Source organism: Coregonus lavaretus (assembly GCF_964263955.1).
Source record: "Coregonus lavaretus genome assembly, contig: HAP1_SCAFFOLD_316, whole genome shotgun sequence".
NCBI classification, from domain to species: domain Eukaryota; kingdom Metazoa; phylum Chordata; class Actinopteri; order Salmoniformes; family Salmonidae; genus Coregonus; species Coregonus lavaretus.
In genome coordinates, this window is record NW_028156444.1 from 515704 (window position 1) to 521703 (window position 6000).

The window sequence follows — 6000 nt, forward strand, 5'->3', positions numbered from 1 at the left end:
ACTCCTCTCATACCTCCCTCACACATTTCCTGCCATCGCACTAGATACCAAAGTGAGGTCCAGGGCAGACTCTTTCCCTGTGGCTACATCAATCCTGGTCCCTCTGCCATCATTCAGGCACACCAGATCTTTATTTTCTATCAAATTTTCCATCCCTTGGCCATTTCCATCCACCCATTTCCACCCCCAAAGCGTGTTGTGGACGTTAAAATACCCACACCACATTACCTTACTTCTTTCCTGGCCCTCCACCCTCTCCAGCACTTCCATGTCCAATATCTGACACGGATTATAGTAGTTCACAACAACTAGCACCCCTCCTCTCAGCCACACCTCCACTATCATATATTCCTGTTCAATACCTTTGCCTATCATCTTGTAGGGAATTCCTTGCTTCCTTGCTTCCTTGCTTTCCATCCTCTCTCACTTTCCATCCTTAACTAAATATACTTTCCTGCAACCCGCCTCACCCAATGTGGAACAGATTCTATTATTTCTTCATACCTTTTATCAAGAACCCACGGCTGAAACTAGCCAGCTAACTAGCTACTTGCTATTAGCTATTGCTATTAGCCACCGTTAGCGGTCTTCACCACTGTCCGTGGCCTGCACTACCTACCAGCCAGCTTTAGCCTGGACAATTATCGGCCAGTCTGCACAGCGTGCTATCGACCCAGAGCATTTAGGATTTTCTGCCGGAATCACTGAATCTAGAATCTCCAGTTGAAAATAGCTAGCCAGCTAACTAGATAACTAGCTACTTGCTATTAGCCACTGTTGGCGGTTTTCACCCAGAACATCGGATTTTCTGCCGGAATAACTGAATCACTGGACATCAACTAGCTCACCGGATCGCAACTAGCTAGCCGCAACCGAATGGATGTTGCTGTAGGCTAATCACCACTGCCCCCGAAGCAAGCACCAGTTAGCCTTGAGCTAGCCTCGAGCCAGGCCCATATCCCGGCTATCTACCTCTTTGTCTACCGGACGGGAGTAGCCAGCTAACTAGCTACTTGCTATTAGCTACCGTTAGCGGTTTTTCACCATTGTCCGTGGCCTGCACTACCTACCAGCCAGCTCTAGCCTGGACTATTATCGGCCAGTCTGCACTGTCTGCACAGCGCGTTATCGACCCAGAACATATCGGATTTTCTGCCGGAATCACTGAATCACTGGACCTTTAACACTGGATCATCGCAACTAGCTAGCTGCAACCAAATGGATGTTGTTGTTGGCTAATCAGCCTTGAGCTAGCCTCGAGTCAGGCACATCTCCCGGCTATCTACCTCTCTGTCAACCGGACGGGACCTCCTAGAGTCGACACGGAGCCCCGCGGATCCATCACGACTGGTCTGCCGACGTAATCGTCTGTGGTTTCAACAGGCTTCCCGTTGCGACGACCACGAAGATCCATCTGCTAGCCCCAGACCGCTAGCACACGCAAACAACAGCCGTACTTCCTGCTCGCTGTGCTGTAGCACCAATTCGAACTGCTCTCGGACTCACATATTGCTGTTCACTGGACCTTATGATCACTCAGCTGCACAGCTGATGCCTGCTGGACTGTTCCTTTACACGGTACCCTGTCCTGTTTATCTGTTTAGCCTCAGCCCAAACTTTCATCGCCATTACCAGTTGTTGTCTTAGCTCTCTCTAATCACACCTGTGATTGCTTTATGCCTCTCTCCTATGTCAATATGCCTTGCCTATTGCTGTTCCAGTTAGTTCTTATTATACAATTTCACTGTAGAACCCCAAGTCCCTCTCAAACTGCCTCAAATAGCTCCTTTGTTCCACCCCCCATACACACCGAGACCGGCTCAATCGGTGCCTCCAGTGATGCTATCTCTTTCAATGTTGCCCATCGCTTAGGTTTACCTCCACTGTACTCATATCCTTCCATATTATAAAAGCGTCTGCTAAATGGCTTATTATTATTATTATTATTATATCCCTGAATCTATTCTACAATGCCCGGAAATCTGCCCCCTTTATTCTCTGTACCCAACGCACTAGAAGACCAGTTCTTAAAGCCTTTAGCCGTATCCTTATTCTAGTCCTCCTCTGTTCCTCTGGTGATGTAGAGGCTAACCCAGGCCCTGCAGCCCCCAGTATCACTCCTACTCCCCAGGAGCTATCATTTGTTGACTTCTGTAACCGTAAAAGCCTTGGTTTTCTGAACGTTAACATCAGAAGCCTCCTTCCTAAGTTTTAGTTATTCACTGCGTTAGCACACTCCGCCAACCCTGATGTTCTAGCAGTGTCTGAATCCTGGCTTAGGAAGGCCACCAAAAATTCAGAAATGTCCATACCCAACTACAACTTTTTTCCGTCTAGATAGAACTGCCAAAGGGGGTGGAGTTGCAATCTACTGTAGAGAGCCTGCAGAGCTCTATCATACTATCCAGGTCTGTGCCCAAACAGTTTGAGCTCCTACTTCTAAAAATCCACCTTTCCAGAAATAAGTCTCTCACTGTTGCCGCTTGCTACAGCCCCCCCTCAGCCCCCAGCTGTGCCCTGGACACCATATGTGAATTGATTGCTCCCCATCTATCCTCAGATTTCGTACTGCTTGGTGACCTAAACTGGGATATGCTTAACACCCCGGCCATCCTACAATCCAAACTAGATGCCCTCAATCTCACACAAATTATCAAGGAACCTACCAGGTACAACCCTAAATCCGTAAACATGGGCACCCTCATAGATATCATCCTGACTAACATACCCTCTAAATACACCTCCGCTGTCTTCAACTAGGATCTCAGCGATCACTGCCTTATTGCCTGTGTCCGTAACGGGTCCGCGGTCAAACGACCACCCCTCATCACTGTCAAACGCTCCCTAAAACACTTTAGAGAGCAGGCCTTCCTAATTGACCTGGCCCAGGTATCCTGGATGGATATCGATCTCATTCCGTCAGTAGAGGATGCCTGGTTGTTCTTTAAAAGTGCTTTCCTCTCAATCTTAAATAAGCATGCCCCATTCAAAAAATGCAGAACTAAGAACAGATATAGCCCCTGGTTCTCCTCAGACTTGACTGCCCTTGACCAGCACAAAAACATCCTGTGGCGTACTGCATTAGCATCGAATAGCCCCCGCGATATGCAACTTTTCAGGGAAGTTAGGAACCAATTTACACAAGCAGTTAGGAAAGCAAAGGCTAGCTTTTTCAAACAGAAATGTGCATCCTGTAGCACTAACTCCAAAAAGTTTTGGGACACTGTAAAGTCCATGGAGAATAAGAGCACCTCCTCCCAGCTGCCCACTGCAATGAGGCTGGGAAACACTATCACCACCGATAAATCTACAATAATCAAGAATTTCAACAAGCATTTTGCTACGGCTGGCCATGCTTTCCACCTGGCTACCACTACCCCAGCCACCAGCTCTGCACCCTCCGCTGCAACTTGCCCATGCCCCCCCCCCCCGCTTCTCCTTCACACAAATTCAGACAGCTGATGTTCTGAAAGAGCTGCAAAATCTGGACCCCTACAAATCATCTGGGCTAGACAATCTGGACCCTTTCCTTCTAAAAATAGCCGCCGAAATTGTCGCAACCCCTATTACTAGCCTGTTCAACATCTCTTTCGGAACGTCTGAGATCCCCAGAGATTGGAAAGCTGCTGCGGTCATCCCCCTCTTCAAAGGGGGTGACACTCTAGATCCAAACTGTTACAAACCTATATCCATCCTGCACTGCCTTTCGAAAGTATTTGAAAGCCAAGTTAACCAACAGATCACTGACCATTTTGAATCACACCGTACCTTCTCCGCTATGCAATCCGGTTTCCGAGCTGGTCATGCGTGCACCTCAGCCACGCTCAAGGTCCTAAATGATATTATAACCGCGATCGATAAAAGACAGGACTGTGCAGCCGTCTTCATCGACCTGGCCAAGGCATTCGACTCTGTCAACCACCGCATTCTTATTGGCAGACTAAATAGCCTTGCTTTCTCAAATGACTGCTTCGCCTGGTTCACCAACTACTTCTCAGATAGAGTTCAATGTGTCAAATCGGAGGGCCTGTTGTCTGGACCTATGGCAGTCTCTATGGGGGTGCCACAGGGTTCAATTCTTGGGCCAACTCTTTTCTCCGTGTATATCAATGATGTCGCTCTTGCTGCTGGTGACTTTCAGATCCACCTCTACGCAGACGACACCATTTTGTATACATCTGGCCCTTCATTGGACACTGTGTTAACAAACCTCCAAACGAGTTTCAATGCCATACAACACTCCTTCCGTAGCCTCCAACTGCTCTTAAACACTAGTAAAGCTAAATGCATGCTCTTCAATCGAACGCTGCTGGCACCCGCCCACCCGACTAGAATCACTACTCTCCACGGGTCTGACCTAGAGTATGTGGACAACTACAAATACCTAGGTGTCTGGTTAGACTGTAAACTCTCCTTCCAGACTCACATTAAGCATCTCCAATCCAAAGTTAAATCTAGAATCTGCTTCCTATTTCGCAACAAAGCCTCCTTCACTCATGCTGCCAAACATGCCCTCGTAAAACTGACTATCCTACCGATCCTTGACTTCGGCGATGTCATTTACAAAATAGCCTCCAACACTCTACTCAGCAAATTGGATGTAGTCTATCACAGTGCCATCCGTTTTGTCACCAAAGCCCCATATACTACCCACCACTGTGACCTGTACGCTCTTGTTGGCTGGTCCTCACTACATATTCGTCGCCAAACCCACTGGCTCCAGGCCATCTATAAATCACTGCTAGGCAAATCCCCGCCTTATCTTAGCTCATTGGTCACCATAGCAACACCCACCCGTAGTATGCGCTCCAGCGGGTATATCTCACTGGTCATCCCCAAAGCCAACACCACCTTTGGCCGCCATTCCTTCCAGTTCTCTGCTGTCAATGACTGGAACGAACTGCAAAAATCTCTGAAGCTGGAGACTCTTATCTCCCTCACTAACTTTAAGTGTCAGTTGTCAGAGCACCTTACTGATCACTGCACCTGTACACAGCCCATCTGAAATTAGCCCACCCAACTACCTCATCCCCATATTGTTATTTGCTCATTTGCACCCCAGTATCTCTATTTGCACATCATCTCTTGCACATCTATCATTCCAGTGTTAATACTAATTGTAATTATTTTTTACTATGGCCTATTTATTGCCTTACCTCCATAACTTGCTACATTTGCACACACTGTATATTTATTTTCTGTTGTATTTTTGACTTTGTTTTGTTTTACCCCATATGTAACTCTGTGTTGTTTTTATCGCACTGCTTTGCTTTATCTTGGCCAGGTCGTAGTTGTAAATGAGAACTTGTTCTCAACTGGCTTACCTGGTTAAATAAAGGTGAAATAAAAAATAAATAAAAAGAAGAGAGGAGGCTATTTTTACAAGATTAAGGGTGGGACACAGCCAGTTGAATAAAACATTAAATGTGATAGGAAAGCATCCAACAGGAAAGTGTGATTATTGTCAGGAAACAGAGACCGTGGAGCATGTATTGCTACAGTGTGGGCAGTATCAGAGGGAAAGAGAGAGGATGAGATCGAGTATGAGGGAGAAGGGGATACAGGCAATTAGTTTAAAGAGTATATTGAGTAAAACGTCAAATATTTTGTTATTTTTTAAGAGAAACGGGGCTGGCAGGTAGGATTTAGTTTCTCCCTGTCTCTGGCCCACACTCCAGTACAGTAGGTGGCGGTAATGCACCATAACGTTGGATGCCAACCGCCGATAAACCTCACTGAAGACAAAGAAGAACACGCTGGTAATCGGAGGCTGCATCCCAATATGGCGACCGGGGTGTCGTAAGGAAAGTAGTAGGCGTGTGGAAAGGAGTGGGTGTGTCGAAAGCGCTCTGCTGTAGGTTAGGCAGTTTTTATTGAGTGGTGTTGTTTTTCTTCAATTTCTTACCTGGCAACTACCGTACATTGAGCTACCATACCGCGAGAGTTTGTACTTCTGTTTTTAAGCGAGAGGATGAATCTTGAGTCAAATTTCACTGTTAG